The 18844-nt window shown below is 42.5% G+C and overlaps 1 protein-coding gene across 19 annotated transcripts in view; it reads left to right on the forward strand.

The window, feature by feature from the left end:
- Positions 1-11033: 11033 nt before the first annotated feature.
- CCDC171 (coiled-coil domain containing 171) overlaps positions 11034-18844 on the forward strand; it is a 467902-nt gene continuing 460091 nt past the window's right edge. For 8 of the 19 annotated variants that reach the window (XR_012037998.1, XR_012037999.1, XR_012037996.1 and 5 more), the window contains exon 1: positions 11211-11498. The gene's annotated coding sequence lies outside the window, so the exon portion shown is untranslated. Of the gene's footprint in view, positions 11158-11210; positions 11499-13312; positions 13368-18844 lie in introns of those variants that run through there. The other 11 variants (XM_072841425.1, XM_072841420.1, XM_072841428.1 and 8 more) reach the window with 5 other exon arrangements.

Here is an 18844-nt window from a genome sequence, read left to right on the forward strand (position 1 = left end):
TTATTTATTTAGATATTTTATTTATTTATTCATGAGAGACAGAGAGAGAGAGAGAGAGAGGCAGAGACACAGGCAGAGAGAGAAGCAGGCTCCAAACATAATAATTCAAAAGCATTTGACATCTTTTTAATCTATAGTCATTATGTATATAAAAACAAGGAGCGAGAGTAATTTAAAATTATGTTTAGTGCTCATGTTTGTCTACATGAAAATTATTTGGGATACCACAGTATATTTGTTAATTATCTTATTTTCATATCACAGTGAGAGAGAGAGGCAGAGACACAGGCAGAGGGAGAAGCAGGCTCCATGCACTGGGAGCCCGACATGGGATTCAATCCCGGGTCTCCAGGATCGCGCCCTGGGCCAAAGGCAGGCGCCAAACCGCTGCGCCACCCAGGGATCCCTGAATTTAAGGTCTTAAAGTTGACCAAAAAAATCTGTAAATACCACTTACGGTTAACCCATTGCATCCTTAACACGTGTAGTATTAAAAGAATCCATGAGATAAAATCTTTTAAAAATATCCGTTATTGCAATTTCATTTGGTAAAGATGATTTTATATTTGTAATCTTAAGCCATTTGCGGAAATAATAAGTTGTTGGACTCACAGAATTAACCTAGAAATTTAAAAAGTTTAAATCATAAGAAACTAACCCCAAGTCATGTATTTAAAAAACTATATAGGGCTTTTATTTTGTGAGAAAGTTGGGAAAAACAGATAAAGGTGTTTTTTTTTTTTTCCAGATAAAGGTGTTTTAAGCTAAAGTTTTATCACTATGTCTAAAGATTTATCTATTTTTCAGTAATATTACAGACTTTTAAAAATTATGAATAAATTTCCGTATATATAAAACTTTATTTACTTATTTACTTACTTACTTACTATTTATTAAGTAGGCTCCACAGCCAGCAAGCTTAATATATGCACACAAGCCCCTCAATATAGGGCTTGAACTCACAACCCTGAGATGAAGACCTGAGCTGATATCAGGAATTGGATGCTTAACAACTGAGCCAACTGGATGACCCAAAACATTTTTTAAAAGGATTTTTGTGGGATGCCTGGGTGGCTCAGTTATTTAAGCATCTGCCTTTAGCTCAGGTCATGGTCCCAGAGCCCTGGGATCAAGCCCGACTTCCAGCTCTCTGCTCAGAGGAATCTGCTCCTCCCTCTCCCTTTGCCACTCCCCCTGTTTGTTCTCTCTTTCTCTCTCTCTCTCTGTCTTCTTTAGGGATCAAAGCTATTGCCTAAATTCACCTATGTCATGAGTTTCTTACAATGAAGAAATTAGGAAGAATCTTTTATAGAAATATTTTTAAAGGTGGGTTTTGCTAGCAAGGAACTTGTTTGGAGGACTGGATTTGGGCAGAGTGTGGAGGAACATCTTGAGGCAATTCTTAATAAGAAAGCTCTTCATCTTGGGGATCCCTGGGTGGTTCAGCGGTTTAGCGCCTGCCTTTGGGCCAGGGCATGGTCCTGGAGTCCCAGGATTGAGTCCTGTGTCAGGCTCCTGGCATGGAGCCTGCTTCTCTCTCTGCCTGTGTCTCTGACCCTCTCTCTCTCTCTCTCTCTCTCTGTCTATCATGAATATATAAATTAAAAAAAATCTTAAAAAAAAAAAAAGAAAGCTCTTCATCTTGATAAATAAACTGTTTAGGTCATAGCATTATCTTCCAGGAATAGGTATTCTCTGGAGCAAATAGGTGAATTAATTTTTGCTTGGTGTCAGTCTTATTTAATATAGGGAAAAGAAAGCATGCTTGGTCCTTTGAGGGTGTCACATGTGGACTGGGATTATGTTGGTTTTGCTCCTCACCTGTATCCTCTCACTAAAACATAAGTTCCATGAAAGCAGAGATTTTTTGGTATATTGCCTGCTTTTATGTCCACAGGACCTACAATATCTAGCAAGGGTTTGGTAAATATTTGTTAAAAAATCTTAATTAATAAATGCAGAGGATAGCCAAGAAAAATTTGAAAGGTGAGATGATCTAGCAGTTAAAAAAAATGTACTACAAAGGTATAATAATTAAAACGGTATGATATGAGAACATAGATTCATTGAACAGAATAGAAAAATCCAGAAATAGGGGGATCCCTGGGTGGCTCAGTGGTTTAGTGCCTGCCTTTGGCCCAGGGCATGATCCTGGAGACCCGGGATCGAGTCTCATATCGGGCTCCCTGCATGGAGCCTGCTTCTCCCTCTGCCCGTGTCTCTGCCTCTCTCTCTCTCTCTCTCTCTCTGTGTGTCTCTTATAAATAAATAAATAAATAAAAATATTTAAAATTAAAAAAAGAAAAATCCAGAAATAGATTTATGTGTATTTATCTATCTGTATGTATATATATATATATATATACGTATAGATAGATATCTTCCAAACTTTACTCTCCTTTAAGAGACATCTTCTCAAGTGTATTTTTTAAAAGGAAAGGGATTTTTCTCACTGTGCTTCTGAGCTGATCACTGCTTCTCTGTCGGTGGGCCCCCTCCATACTTCTGTATTTGTTTGGACTGCTTACAACCTGGAACTCATTAACTGTACGTTCCTCCCGCATCAACATTGACTTCTCCACAAGGACTTCTATAGAGAGCTAAGGGTAATAAAGGGCGGGCCTAATTTCCCTTCATAAACTGGTTCTTACTTCCATCAACAACTCCAACTACAGAGTCGTTAAATTCTCCAATAGAGTCAGAACATTTATTTATTTATTTATTGTCAGAATATTTAAAATGATACATTAAGAGTGCTTGGCTGGCTCAGTTGGTAGAGCATGCAACTCTTCATCTTGGGGTCATGAACTCAAGCCCTTCATTGAGTACAGAGCTTACCTTGAAAAAAAAAAAAAGCTTATACATTAAATGTGAGGTCTCATAAGGTCATAGACAAAGATGCTTAATAAATTATAATTTCTTAGGGTCTAATATAGAATGGCTGGTTCCCAACTTCTCTCTGCGGTCCTCAGGTCCACCCTCCCTTCTGCAATAGTGCTCCTTTTTCCTTTTGGGAAATCCTGACTTCTAACCACAGTGGCTAGTATCACTGTGGGCGGCATTCTCCTTCCTTCTCTAGAGACGTACAGTTCTCTAGATTTGAGTTATTTCTTATCTAGGACAGTAGCTTAGAGCCTCAACAGAGAAATATAAGGTGAGCTGTGGGAGATGAATTCTGTCTAGCAGTCTCATGCAGGTTGTTAACAAATCTGGGCCTCTTTCAGATCTTCCCTCCAGAGATAAATACACATAATCCCTTTCCTTTTGTAAAGAAGTCTATTGGGGGGACACCTGAGTGGCTCAGTGGTTGAGCACCTGCCTTTGGCTGAGGGTGTGATCCTAGAGTCCTGGGATCGGGTCCCTCATTGGGCTCTTTGCATGGAGCCTGCTTCTTCTCCCTCTGCCTGTGTCTCCTCCTCCCTCTGTCTCTCTGTGTCTCTTGTGAATAAATAAACACCACCTAAAAGTTTTTAAAAATTAAAAAAAAAAAAAGAAGTCTATTGGGCAGGTGCCTGGGTGGTTCAGTAGGTTAAGTGTCTGATCGGTTCAGGTCATGATCCCAGGGTCCAAGGAGGGAGCCCCACATCCAGCTCTCTGCTCAGCAAGGAGTCTGCTTCTTCCTCTCCGTCTGCCCCTCCCCCTGCTTGTGCTTGCTCTCTCTCAAATAAATAAATAAAATCTTTAAAAAAGAAGACTATTGGGTAACTATTAGATTAAAAATGTATACATTCAGATCACTTAAGGATAAATAGCAGAGAATGCTTGTCTATATTTACAAGTAGAGGTGGAATACTTTCCTATTTTTTTAATTAGATTTTATTTTTTAACATTTAATTTTTATTTATTTTTTTACATTTGTTTTTATTTAAGTTCGATTTGCCAACATATAGTATAACACCCAGTGCTCATCCCATCAAGTGCCCCCCACTCAGAGCCTGTCACCCAGTTACCCTATCCCCCCACACACACACACCTCCCCTTCCACAACCCTTTGTTCATTTCCCAGAGTTAGGAGTCTCTCATGGTTTGTCTCCCTCTCTATTTTTTCCCAGTCAGAGGAACACTTTCCTATTACATATAATTTGCAGGAACACCGCTATTCATGTTGAAGTAATTATTTTACATTGTTATACATGCCAATTTTAGTTACTTTCTCCCATCATTGATTACCCTTACCCCCGCACCACTCCCCACCACTCCCACCACATTTCTGCTTTCCAGTTGTGCTCTTCAGATTGGCTAGGAATAATAATAAATAGACTCAATTGTTAACAATATATTTCTTTATAGGATGCTACCTGAAGTACACAGGCTTGGCTATAGCTTTGTAATAATTCATTTTAAGGTTATGCCAAGTGCTATGGGGATTCATCTTCCCCTTGCAGGCTTTCCTGGGTGTGGATCTGTTTCTCTCCCCTCTCCATGCCTGTGATTCCCTCCCATGGATGGCCCATAGGTCCCTTAGCTTACCATCACATGCCTGCCCTCCCTACCCTATCTGATGTAGCCTCTACATTTAGTTCTGCGGTTTGTTCCAGCCATCTTTGGGGCGTTTTATGGGTTATTTACACTCATATGAATGTTATGTAGTTACATTTTGGGAAGAGGTGAACTTAGTTTCTCCTACTCTGCCATCTACTCCAAAGCCTTCACCTTAAGGTAGTGAATGAAATTCTTAGACTTGGCCAGTTCTCTGCTCTAATTTTTTTCTATTTATTTATTTATTTATTTATTTATTTATTTATTTATTTATTTATTTTTTCTTTTTCTTTTTTTATATAAAGATTTTATTTATTTGTTCATGAGAGACACATAGAGAGCGGCAGAGACATAGGCAGAGGGAGAAGCAGGCTCCATGTGGGGAGCCTGATGTGGGACTCGATCCTGGGTCTCCAGGAACACACCCTGGGCTGAAGGCGGCGCTAAACTGCTGAGCCACCCAGGCGTCCCTCTGCTCTAATTTCTTATGGCAGTGGTGCTGTAATAGTGGTTTCATGCTTCCTGGGACATGAGATAGAAATGGCATTGCTAGTTGTTACTGAACTTCATTAATGATCAGATAAATGCAAATTAAAAGAACATTAGAACAATGATGTGTCACTTTGCCTATCAGATTGGGAAAGCTCCAATACTGCAAAAATATCTAGTGCTGGCAAGGGCAAAGGGAAGCAGCCATTCTCTCATTCTATTGTTATTTCTTTAAATTGATACACTCCTCCTAGAAGGTAACCTGGTACTATGTATAAAAAATTTAAATATGCTGTCAAATGTCGACTCCTCAAAAGCTCATCATAAAAACTGTTGCTGAAACAAAGTTAAAATCATTAGATTCACTGCCAGAAGGAAGAATACCACTTGACTGAGCCTTAGTGGTATCTCAAAATGGAAAATTAGGGCCAGTTATTTTTAGGATTTTAGGGCTGGGGCTGAATAACTATAGGGAAGAAAGCAAGTTAGGGAAATTATTGAAATTGAGCAGAGTTTATGATACAATAGCCTTAGTTTCATGGGCATAGTAGGACAATGGTCTTGAAGCATTTTTTAAATTAACTGTTAATTTTCATGAGCAATATATTTAACAAATTCACAGTTTATCTTCCAAAAACAAGTATTAATTGGAGCAACCAGGTTATTATTTTTTTTTAAAGATTTTATTTATTTATTCATGAGAGGCAGAGAGAGAGAGGCAGAGACACAGGCAGGGGGAGAAGCAGGCTCCATGCTGGGAGCCTGACATGGGACCATCCTGGGTCTCCAGGACCAAGCCCTGGGCTGAAGCCGGTGCTAAACCGCTGGGCCACCCGGGCTGCCCAACCAGGTTATTTTTGCTTGGTTTCAGAATTGTTTAACATAAGTACGGGAGAGTATGTCTAGTGTCTAGTTCTACTATTATTCAAGATAGGGACAGGTAATTATATTGCTTTCAGTTTTCAAAGCTTGTTCTTTTCTGGGTGCCTGGCTGGCTCAGTAGGAGGAGCATACGACTAATGATCTTAGGGTCATGAGTGTGAGCTCCATGTTGGGTGATGATATTACCAAAAAAAATAATAAACTTAAAAAAAAGCTTTTTCTTTCATCTAGCAATTTCTATACTAGAAATTTATAATATGACTTTATAAGACAAATATGCAAAGTATATCTACAGAGACAGTTTTTTTTTTTAAGAGTTTATTTATTTATTTGAGAGAGAGAGAGAGAGAGAGCATAAGAAGGAGCACAGGAGAGGGAGAGGGAGAAGGCTCCTGATTGAGCAGGGAGCCCAACAGGGGGCTTGATCCTGGGACTCTGGAATCATGACCTGAGCTGAAGGCAGACACTTAAACAACTGAGCCACCCTGGTGCGTCCCGCCTTTTTTTCAAGAAAAGGAACAGGTCAGAAACAGCTTTGATGAATGGATAAGTAAATTACAGGTATCCACAAAATAGATTACAATGCAACTATAAAAAATGTATCTTTGTGGCACCTAGGTGGTTCCATCAGTTAAACATCTGACTCGATTTCGGCTCAGGTCATGATCTCAGGGCTGTGGGATCAAGCCTAGTGTTGGGCTCTGTGCTGGGCGTGGAGCCTTTTAAAGATTCTCTCTCTCTCTCTGTGCCCCCCCCTTCACTCTCACGCCCCTATTCATGCTCTCCTCCCTGCATGTTCTCTGTCTATCTCAAAAAAAGAAAGAAAGAAAGGAGAAGACAAGACTGAAAAGGCAGGTACAGACAAGATTAGGGGCACTTGACTGGTGGGGGAGGGGAGAGGGGGTTAAGTCTGGGTTTTAATGCAGTAAGGACTGAGGAGCCATTAAAAGAATTGATTGATAAGGTAACATAATCTGAGTTTCTCTGAGTTATGATGTGAAAATTACATACATAGGTATATAAAACTCTCATTTTCCCCCAATGAACTTTTTTTTTTTTTTAAAGATTTATTTATTCATGAGAGACACAGAGAGAGAGAGGCAGAGACACAGGCAGAGGGAGAAGCAGGCTCCATGCAGGGATCCCGAGGTGGGACTCGATCCCGGGTCTCCAGGATCACGCCCTGGGCCAAAGGCAGGCGCTAAACCGCTGCGCCACCCAGGAATCCCCCCAATGAACTTTTCTAACACAGCTCCTCCCAATTTTCTTCTTTCCTCTATAAAAGGATGCTCTCTCCTTTTGCTCTCTGGACTTGCCTGTAGTTCACCATAGTTGGCCCAAATTGCAATTCCTCTGCTATTTCTGAATAAACTCATTTGCAGCTTGATCACAGTTGTTGTTTAATTTTTAAGGATGACTTTAGAAGGATCATTTCCATTGTAACACTGAATGGAGGTTGAAGGAGCAAAGGACCAGAGCCATTGAGAGCAGCAATTATGGCAAGGACTTGCAGTTCTGAGAATTGATACCAAAGCAGCATAATAATCAAGCACCTGGTGTTTGAACCTTCTAAGGGAGGTTACTGAAGGGTCAAAAGGATGTGGCTCATCTGGCGCTTAAAAAACCCTGAGGCTCACATGCATAAAATCAGCTCATAACACTCCCCTAGTGTCAGAAAGGTACACATGTGCCCTTAGGCCTGCTTTTGATTTTTTTCTATTTTTTGATCTCTTCCACTTATATTTGCCAGCTTAAAAATGCCCTAGATGTTTGGTTGTCAACTTATAAAAATGTTGAGAATTTGTACAGAAAGGGGAGGTGAGTGACTTGCACCAGGCCACAAAGCAGGTTCTGATCACAAGTGTCTGTATATGAAGCAGTAAAGAAACAAAGTATCAAGATGTTTAGTGGTAGGCATACAAACAGGACAGGAGAGGTAGAAAAAAGTAAGTAGGGTTTAGTGATTCTCACATGTAGGAATTAGGAGCTTGAGAGATAAAAATGATTCTCTGAGTTTTTTTTTCATTTCGATGTTTGAGAGATTAGTTTTATAAGTTGGTAGAGCAGCAGTTTGGGGGGTTCCATTAAGAAGTTAAGAAAGATCATGTTTAGATATATGTTGAGGACAATATTGCCAGATATTAAAGTGATACTGTTCAAATGAGAGTTAAAAATTCACAACCCCGGCTGAGTTTATGATATTATGATGTCATGTGGATGCAGGGATGGATGAAATCACCGAGAAGTTTATACAGTAATATGTGAAAGTTGACTGAGAAAATATCACATTGAGGGGCCAGAAGGGCCATGAGTTCCCTGGGCAGCAAGCAATAAAAACATCAAAGAGCTGGAGAACCAAAAGTCTTACCTATGCTGCAGAGAAATCTGAGGAGGATCAAAGTGTCAGTGAATTCAAGGGGAGTGGGATTTAGCAATGAAATCCTTATTGATTTTGGAAGCTGTTTTGGTGGAGTGCTGGGGATGAATTGAATAAGATCTTGGCAGGAAAAAGAATGAGGTGAGTATTATGACTTTTAAAGTGAAAAGGTAAGTGAATTAGAAAACCTCTTTTACGTACAGCTTTTTGTAAGTAGCAGCAGCGTGTTAGGCGAACAGAAGCAGAAGAGAATTAACCTTGTAAATATCCAAAAAAACAGAAAACCTCCAAATATTCTGAAAGTCTGATTTATTGAGTAATTACTATAACTTCTTTGCTCGACACCCTTCATTAGCTTTGTTGCTTGATTAAGTACAGTAGTCCTCCCTTGTCTGTTGGGGATATATTCCAAGATCTCCAGTGATGCCTGAGGCTGGGGTAGTACCAAACACTATACTATAACACTGTGTTTATTCCTATGTGTACACACCTATGATAAAGTTAAATTTATAAATAAGGCATAGTAAGAGATTAACAATAACAATAAAAAAAGAAAGTTATAACAGTACATTGTGATAAAAGTTACATGAATATGGTCCCTCAAAAATATTTATTGTATTGTACTCCTTAGATAATAAAGTGTGAATGTGGTTAGGTGAAGTGAGATGATTGATGTGACATCGTGACACAGAGTTAGGCTACTTTTGATCTTCTGAATATGTCAGAGGGAGGATGATCTGCTTTCTGACTTTGGTTGATTGCAGGTAATGGAAGTTATGGAAAGAGAAACCATGCATCAAGTGGGAGTACGCTATGACCTAGAAGGTCCCTGTGATCTGGGTCTGCCTACTTCTCCAGTGTGTTATCTTAACTCCCTACTCTTTCCCACTGAATCCAGCACACAGAGCTTCCAGTTTCCCAATGCCTCATGATGTTTCTTGTGTTGGTGTGTGTAGCTTCCGTGTCTTCCAGTTCCTTCTCAGGGTGGTGACTCTAAACCAGCTTCCTAGAGTAAGTTCATAGTTGTCTATAAAGCCTTTGGGGGGGCTCATGGTTGTTATTAACATTTGCCTCTTCTGATTCCCATTGCACCTATATTAAATGTCTTGTATTTCTATCACCAAGCTCCAGGATGGGTATATAATCTGTATTCAATAAATAATGAATGAACAAATAAATGAAGATTGCAAGCCTTCATATAGCACTTATTCTTCATTTAACAAAAGGGCGTAGGGGATCCCTGGGTAGCTCAGCGGTTTGGCGCCTGCCTTCAGCCCAGGGCGTCGTCCTGGGGTCCCGGGATTGAGTCCCACATCGGGCTCCCTGCATGGAGTCTGCTTCTCCTTCTGCCTGTGTCTCTGCTTCTGTGTCTTATGAATAAACAAACAAAATCTTAAAAAAAAAAAAGTGTGCAGTATAGTACATTTGCCATTTATTCTTGCCATATAATATTCAATTTTGTTATTCTTCTAAACATAAAAGATTTTATAAGTAGTTAACACTTGTAAAGCAAAAAAAAAAAAAAAAGAAAAAAAGAAAAAAAAAGAAAAAGAAAAATTAAGAAAAAAAAGCCTTTAAAAGCCTTAATCTCAGATCTCAGTAGTCTGTTGTAGTAGTTTTACACTGCATTTGTAAATGTTAGGGTGGGCTCTTTTTATCCTTTCCATAAACACTTTCCTTTGAACCAATTATCCTCTTCCTGGCAAAATTATTAGGAAGCAGGGTGGTCTTCATTTTTAAACATAAGTAACAAAATCAAACCAATTCAAGTTTCAGTGTTACATGAATCAAGGAGGATTTAATCTCAATTTGTATTTGCATTTATGAGGTTGGCTGTCCCCAGCAAGATAGGGAAAAGACGGCCACTACACCTGGTTTCAGGTTGATCGCAATCACCACGGGACAGTCTTGGCATAAACGGTTTGTTTCGTATCAAACACCTTTTTGAAGGGGTGGAGGTGGAGATGGTGAAGACAAAATCCCCAATCAAGGGACACCTGGGTGGCTCAGTGGTTGGGCCTCTGCCTTCAGCTCCGGGAGTGATCCTGGGGTCCCGGGATCAAGCCCGGCAGCCCTGCCTCTCTCTCTGTGTCTCTCATTAATAAATAAAATCTTAAGGAGAAAAAAAAATCCTCAATCAAAATCTCGCCAATTTGCATTTTTCTTTGGGGAATAGGTTTTGAAAGGCCAAGGAACAAAAGAGCGTCAGGTTTTCCAGTGTCCCCGGGGCGGTAGCAGATTGTGAAGTAGAAATTCACCAGGGGAGGGCGCATGCGCGCGAGCCGGGGGCTGGGGGGCGGGGGCAGCGCGGGAGCCCGGGCCGAGCCTTTAAGGACTTTTTCGCTTGGTACCTCCTTATGTGTTATTTGTAAAAAAAAAAAAAAAAAAAAAAAAGGCGCTGCAACAGTTTCAGCGCGCTGACCCGCATTTTCGCGGCGTTGTTTACAACCCCAGCTGGGACACAATGGGGATGGGAGGAGGGGCCAAGAAGCGTCTTGCGGGCGGAGAGCGGGCTAAGCAGCGGGAAACCAGAGAAGCCGAGCCCCCCACCCCGGCCCTTGCTCCAGGGCACACACCCCGAGGGGCTGCACTGGCCTGGCGATCGGTAGTTTAACGCACAGTCGGCGATCCATCCTCTTAAAGAGGTTTATTCACTAGACGCCAAAGAGGAGTTGTTGGGGTTTAGCCATATGCCTTGTCTGTCGGCTCTGCGGCTTCTGAGTCCCTGACCCGGCGACCTCGCGCTGAGGACAGCACCTCGGAGCTCGGGCCGGGCCGCTCTCGCGCGAAAGGGCGCGCGCGCCGCGGGATCGCGCGTGGTCTCGCGCGCGCCGCTCCTCAGCAACGGCGCATGCGCCTGCCTCGCCTTCCCGCACGGCCGCGCAGCTTCGCGGGCCCTCCTCTTCCAATCGGAGCGCCGCATTCTCCCAGTGCGTATCCCCCGGCGGCGGGCGGCGGGCGGCGGGCGGCAAGGGGCCGGCTGGGGCGGGGCCGGGAGGCCTGCCAAAGTCTGCGGAGGTCTGCGAGCGCCGCCGAGGCTCCGGAAGTGGCCGTTGTAAACACAGTCTCTCCAGGGCTTTCCCCCTCCGGTCCCACTTTTTTTTTTTTTTAAATGCGCTTTCCCCCTCCCCGGGTCCTAGAGCCCGTCGGGTTCCAACAGTGTTTGCTCCGACCCCGGCCATCTGCCTAGGCCTCTTTCTACCAGTTGAGATTTGGAGCTGCCCCTGGGGGGGTCCTGGGTGTGCGGTCTGGACCACGGGAGCCCCCTGAGGTAACCACGGGGGCGAACGAGTCGGGCAGGGAGGTGTTGAGGAAGGTATGGGTGCTAATGGGGAGCCCCGAGTTAGTTCGTAGTTGTCCTGGGGCTGTTGGTGTCGTGCGTGGGGATGCGCCTCCCTCCCTGGGCTGGGCCTCTCCGCCCCCTGGGGGAAGATCTCCGTGGAGCGTCCCGACCGAGTCCGCTGCAGCAGTACCCCGAGGACTGAGGAGGGACCCGAGGGCTGGACCCGAGGGCAGGACCCAGAGGGCTCCTAAGGTTTACTGCTCCAGGCTGCCAGGCTTTTCCCCTCCCAAGAATCCGTAAACTCTTCCAGGATAAGGACCACGTCTTTTTCATCCTTTAAAAAAAAAAGATGCCAGCCACACACTTGACATTCTACCCATGTTTGATAAATGAAAGGATGAGTTGTAGTAGGCTGTCATCTGTAGCTTACCCTCCAGACATGGAAAACCTGGCTGTTTTTTTCCGAGGCTGTAAATTTTCTGCAGGAGTAGAGCCTCCTTTTGACAGTTCTTTATTCCATCGTGATATTTATCCTAGCCAAATATATATATATATAATTTTATATATATATTTTTTTCATTTTAAGCAGATCTCTGATGATTCTGTGTTAAGTTTACCTGAGAAGCAATTTCAGTTAGCGTCCAACTTTTTCAAATACAAAACACATGGATGTTTTGTATAGGTCATAAAATGTTGCAGAGAAGACCCTACCGTTTTATCCATCAGCTTTACTGAACAGTTATTGCCTGGTAACAACAAAACAATGGTACAGCAGAAGCTGACAGAGGCTTTCCATGAAGTGAAGAAACAAAGGCAGTGCAACCTGCTAAGAGGAAAGAAGGGAGTAGTTTTATTTTTATTTCTTAAAGATTTTATTTATTTAATCATGAGAGAGACAGAGAGAGTCAGAGACATAGGCCGAGGGAGAAATAGGCTCCCTGCGGAGAGCCCATTGCTGAGCTTGATCCCGGGATCACAACCTGAGCTGAAGGCAGACACTCCATCACTGAGCCACCCAGGTGTCCCAGGAGGGAGTAGTTTTAGTCTGGAGCTTGAGTTTTCTGAGCACAGTTTTATTAGCTTCATGACTTCAGGCAAATCACCTAAATGGGCTAGACTTTAGATTCCTAATGTCAGATAAAGAGGATGGGCTTGGTCTTTAAAGTCCTATTTAATTCTAAAATTCTTTGATTGTCTCAGCCCCCTTGTCATGGTCTTGTTCTGATGAAAGAACCGGACGTCGTCTTTAAAGGTGAAATATCTAAGTCTGCAGATAGAATACCCCAACACAGATGTGATTATTATTGAAGACAATACTGTGTTATGAAAGAGGATGGATTTAGGAGTCAGCCAGATGTGGTTTTGAATTCTAACCTTCCCACCAAATATATATATTTTTTAATATTTATTTTGAGGGGGAGCACGGGGGAAGGGGAAAGAGTCTCACAAAACCTGGGGCTGAGTACTGAGCCCCCTATTGGGTCTTGCTCAAGACCTGAGATTGACCCAGATGACCTGAATCAAAACCAAGAGTCAGTGGCTTAACCAGCTGAGCCCCCAGGCACCCCTCCCACTGAACAGCTTTATACAAGTTACTCATTCTCTCCAAGCATCAGTATTCTGGTCCATGAAATATGTGTGATCATCTCATAGGGGTATTGGGAGGATTCAATGAGATTAGGTATGGTTAGTGTAGATCTGGCACATAGTTGGTGCTCAGTAATAGTGGTTTTTATCTTTTTTTTTTTTAATCTTTTCATCACCACCTCCTCCACCCCTCCCTTTTCTCCTGATCTGTACAGACACACTGAGAAATGAATACATTCTGCATGACCCACTGAAGGACTCAGCTGTGAGGTAGGAAAGCTTTGTATCAGCAGTAGCTCTGAAATCTAGAGTAGAATTGTCTTTTTGACTGGAACTTACTCTTAGGATGTCTCAATCATTGTTCCCTTGGCCTCAGTTGCCGTATTAACCTATTTCTAGAAAACTTCTTATTGAAGAATGATAGACTAACATCCCCTCATCTGGTTTAGTAGGACTGGTGAGAATAGTTCAACTGCACTACCAAGAGAAGATTCATCTATTAATAGAGTATCATAAAAAGCTGACTTATTTATTTTTATATTTTTTATTTATTTATTTACTTAATTATGATAGTCACAGAGAGAGAGAGAGAGAGAGGCAGAGTCATAGGCAGAGGGAGAAGCAGGCTCCATGCACTGGGAGCCCGACGTGGGATTCGATCACGGGTCTCCAGGATCGCGCCCTGGGCCAAAGGCAGGTGCCAAACCGCTGCGCCACCCAGGGATCCCAAAAAGCTGATTTAAACTTTGCCTTGGGATCCCTGGGTGGTGCAGCGGTTTGGCGCCTGCCTTTGGCCCAGGGCACGATCCTGGAGACCCGGGATCGAATCCCACATCGGGCTCCCAGTGCATGAAGCCTGCTTCTCCCTCTGCCTATGTCTCTGCCTCTCTCTATCATAAGTAAATAAAAATTAAAAAAAAAAAAAAAAAAAAAAAAAAAAAAACTTTGCCTTTATCCATCACTGCTACAGGATGGCCTAGTTTGGGCCCAAGCCTGTGGAGGTGTCATTTGGATTGAGAATCCGTTCTCCAGATTTCGTTAAGAGGACTCTGACTTGTAGTGAGTTTGGATGGGGTGGGGGTGCGTGAAAGAATGAGCTGTGTGAGCAGTATTACTGCTATTACTCCCTATTAGCAGTAGGGAGCAGAAATGCTTCTCTTGACAAGCAAGATCTCACCTGGTCTCTGGCTGGAAGTGAACCATGTCTTAAAGGCCAATAGCAAGCCACATAGCAGAGCTATGGAGTCAGCCAATTTGGGCTTGAATCCAGACTGTCACTAGATAGAGATGTGACTTTGGACAAGTGTTTGAATGAATATCTTTAAGCCCCAGTTTCCTTAGGTATAATGTGGGGGTGTTAACAGTATCTTCCCATTGGGGAAGAGTGATAGTGTAGAGATTCAGAAAGTTCTTTGCACACTGTCTGGAGAAGGGATGCTTGTCACAGTTGGCATGATGACAGGAGGAGTGGCTTTGAGGTATCAGATAGATAGATAATGATGTACTGAATGTTTTCAAATAGAAAGTGTTACTTAAAGTGTTGGGTACATATTGGAGAAAGGCTGATGTTGGTTACGTATTACAAGGAATTTGTAATTCTACAGATTAGCTAAAGTATCTTGTGGAGTTTCATAGAGAAGTTTCAAGTAAAGCTTAAAGCACATGTAATGTGAAGAACCTACAATTCTTTGACATAGCTCCCTATTTCACTGACATTTCTATTACTGTACCTGGCTGCTTTCCTCATCATTCATTACCTTTTCACTCTGGGGCATGAACAACAAGCTTTTGCTACATCTTCTCTGCCATTGTTCAATAGAACAGAATTCCTTTTTTTTTAAAATATATTTTTTTAAATTTTTATTTATTTATGATAGTCACACAGAGAGAGAGAGAGGCAGAGACACAGGCAGAGGGAGAAGCAGGCTCCATGCACTGGGAGCCCGACGTGGGATTCAATCCGGGGTCTCCAGGATCGCGCCCTGGGCCAAAGGCAGGCGCCAAACCGCGGCGCCACCCAGGGATCCCCCAATCATAGTTTAAATTCAGCCACAGATGTGACTTGGGCTTTACATTGATATAGTCTTCCTAAAACACACAGAGGTAGGCTCTTGAACCCTACTGTCCTCAGGAGCTGATATCAGAGACAGAGGGGAAGAAAATAAAGAGTTTGCTACAGGAGGGGCATCTGTGGCTCAGTGGGTGAGTGTCTGCTTTTGGCTCAGGTCATGATCCCAGGATCCTGGCATCTAGTCCTACATTAGGCTCCCTGCAGGGAACCTTCTTCTCCCTCTGCCTATGTCTCTGCTTCTCTCTCTGTGTCTCTCATGAATAAATAAATAAAATCTTAAAAAAAAAAGATTTTGCTAAAGGAGACTTTATTTTATTTATTTATTTTTGAAACGTTTTATTTATTTATTCATGAAACAGAGAGAGAGAGAGAGGCCGAGACACAGGCAGAGGGAGAAGCAGGCTCCATGCAAGGAGCCCGACGTGGAACTCGATCCCAGGACCCCAGGATTAGGCAGGCCCTGGGTCGAAGGTGGTGCTAAACTGCTGAGCCACCCAGGCTGCCCTAAAGGAGACTTTAGATAGGCTTTTCTTTTTTTTTTTTTTTAAAGATTTTATTTATTTATTCATGATAATCACAGAGAGAGAGAGAGAGAGAAAGAGAGAGAGGCAGCGACACAGGCAGAGGGAGAAGCAGGCTCCATGCAGGGAGCCCGACGTGGGATTCGATCCCGGGTCTCCAGGATCGCGCCCTGGGCCAAAGGCAGGCGCCAAACCGCTGCGCCACCCAGGGATCCCAGGTTTTTCTTTTGATGATGAATTTAAAAAATTGAGCTATAACTCACCTATTAAATTCAGTTTTAAGGTATACAGTTCATTGGTTTTTAGTATATTTACTGTTCTACAGAAATCACTACCATCTAATTCCAGAACATTTATTTCCCACTCCCCAAAAGAAACCTCATACCTAATAGCAGTCAGACCCAATTCCTCCTCTCCCTACCCTCTGGCAACCACAGATCTGCTTTCTATTTCTATGGATTTGCTCATTCTATACATTTCATATACATGGAGTCCCATATACATGGAGTTCATATACATGGAGTCATATACAGTATGTGGCCTTTTGTGTTTGGCTTCTTTTTACTTAGCGTACTGTTTTCAAAGTTTACCCATGTGGCATGTATCATTATTTCATTTCTTTTAATGGATGAATAATATTTCGTATTTTATTTATCAATGGATCAGTTAATGGACATTTGGGTGGTTTTTTATTTACTCTTTGGCTATGCTGCTCTGAACATTTGTGTGCAAGTTTTTGTGTTTTTGTTCAAGTCCAGTAGTGACCTTAGGATGTGTCTTGGTGGTCCATATTCTCACATACACAGTTTGCCTTTCAAAATGTAGATTAAAATTTTGTTACTTCAGGAAAGTTTTCCTGAACTACAGTTTTTAGTGTTCTGTTCCCTCACTTTTGTCTTCTTATTCCTGTCTTCTTGAATCCTTTGATCTCCTCCTTTTTTTTTTTTTTTTTTAACTCAGAAAGTTTTGTTTTTCATTTCCTTTGTCCTTTCAGGCATTTTCTTTTTTTTTTTTTTTTTTTTTTTTTTAAAGACTGAGGACTGAAGTAGTTCGCTTAATTTTTTTTATTTTTTTATTTATGATAGTCACTCAGAGAGAGAGAGAGAGAGGCAGAGACACAGGCAGAGGGAGAAGCAGGCTCCATGCACCGGGAGCCCGACGTGGGATTCGATCCCGGGTCTCCAGGATCGCGCCCTGGGCCAAAGGCAGGCGCCAAACCGCTGCGCCACCCAGGGATCCCCTTTCAGGCATTTTCTGTCATGTGTCTTTACTTTTGTTCCCTTGTAGCCTTCATTATTGAAATGACTTTTTTCTTCCATTTCTCTTTCTGATCTTTGTCACCTTTTTTTCTGAGTTTTTCTAATTCTGATTCTTTTTTTTTTTTTAATTCTTTTTTTTTTTTAATTTATTTTTATTTTATGATAGTCACAGAGAGAGAGAGAGAGGCAGAGACACAGGCAGAGGGAGAAGCAGGCTCCATGCACTGGGAGCCCGATGTGGGGATTCGATCCCGGGTCTCCAGGATCGCGCCCTGGGCCAAAGGCAGGCGCCAAACCGCTGCGCCACCCAGGGATCCCTCTAATTCTGATTCTTATTCTTTCCTGTCTTGTACCATTTTTTGTGTCTTTTAGCTTATTTTGAGAAAGTAAGTTACAGGTCTCATCTGTTCTGAGATCATGTCTTTCTGTTATGCTTTCATTTGTAGTATTCGATTCTGCTCCTTACTCTCTTTCACTTGTGTTAACTTTGTATGGGGTTTGATCACACTACTTCTCTGTTGCTTATTTTTTGGAAGGTTAGTTTATCTGAGCTTTGAGATTGGGGCAAGCTTTGGGAAAGCTTTTCTGACTTCATGGAACTCTGTGTTGTGGGTTTTTTTTTAAGATTTTATTTATTTATTCATGAGAGACACACACACACAGAGGCAGAGACACAGGCAGAGGGAGAAGCAGGCTCCATGCAAGGAGCCTGATGTGGGACTCGATCTCGGGTCTCCAGGATCACACCCCGGGCTGCAGGCAGCGCTAACCGCTGTGCCACCCAGGCTGCCCTGTCTTGTGTTTTGTGTTAAAAACTATGGTGCCTTATTTCTGAGATTTCCTGGCAATGTGTCCTCCTGCAGTTTGGTCTGGGGCATTGCTTTGCTTTGTCTTTATTTCTCTACTCCTACTCAGCTTTGATTCCATTCCTTGCAGTTTCTCTTTAGTGTGGGCCTGGCCTCTGTCCAGGAAGCGGACCTGGACAGGTCAGTTCTCAGAGTTCATAAGCTTTTAAGACTTTCTTATTGTAGGGATCCCTGGGTGGCGCAGCGGTTTGGTGCCTGCCTTTGGCCCAGGGCGCGATCCTGGAAACCCGGGATCGAATCCCACGTCGGGCTCCTGGTGCATGGAGCCTGCTTCTCCCTCTGCCTGTGTCTCTGCCTCTCTCTCTCTCTGTGTGACTATCATAAATTAAAAAAATAAATAAAGAAATTAAAAAAAAAAGACTTTCTTATTGTATATGCCTGTATCACATGCAGACTCTTGGAATGGGCAGACTTCTCCTGGGGTTCATCTGCTGTTCTCAGATTGGTTTGTAGTGGTCCCCATTGAATAATCTGCTGGCTCTTTTTTTTTTTTTTTTTAATGTAGCCTTGTTATTTCCCTCTGCTTTCTCCTCCTCAGATACTTCTGCTCCTGTGTAGGTTTTGTGGCTTTTGGTGGTTTGCCCTTATTCATTTGTATTTTATAGCTTTTTCTTGTAAGTATTGCCTGTAGATTTTCTAGTTTCTCTATCTCTATTACCGTAGAGAGGATTTTTATAAAGTCCCTCATTTAAATTAATAAGTTGTAGAAAAACAACTTTATGAAAGACATGCTGCAGGCAGGGCTGATGTGAGAACTCATTTTGTATCTTTCTTGTCACTCAACTTCTTTTTCTGTTTCACCCTGTGAGAGTATTTTCTTTTCTTTTTCTTTTTTTTTTTAAGATTTATTTATTTATGATAGAGAGAGAGAGAGAGGCAGAGACACAGGAGGAGGGAGAAACAGGCTCCATGCCAGGAGCCCGACGTGGGACTCGATCCCGCGACTCCAGGATCGCATCCTGGGCCAAAGGCCGGCGCCAAACTGCTGAGCCACCCAGGGATCCCCTGTGAGAGTATTTTCAAGTTTCTT

Source organism: Canis lupus, chromosome 10 (assembly GCF_048164855.1).
Source record: "Canis lupus baileyi chromosome 10, mCanLup2.hap1, whole genome shotgun sequence".
Lineage (NCBI taxonomy): Eukaryota > Metazoa > Chordata > Mammalia > Carnivora > Canidae > Canis > Canis lupus.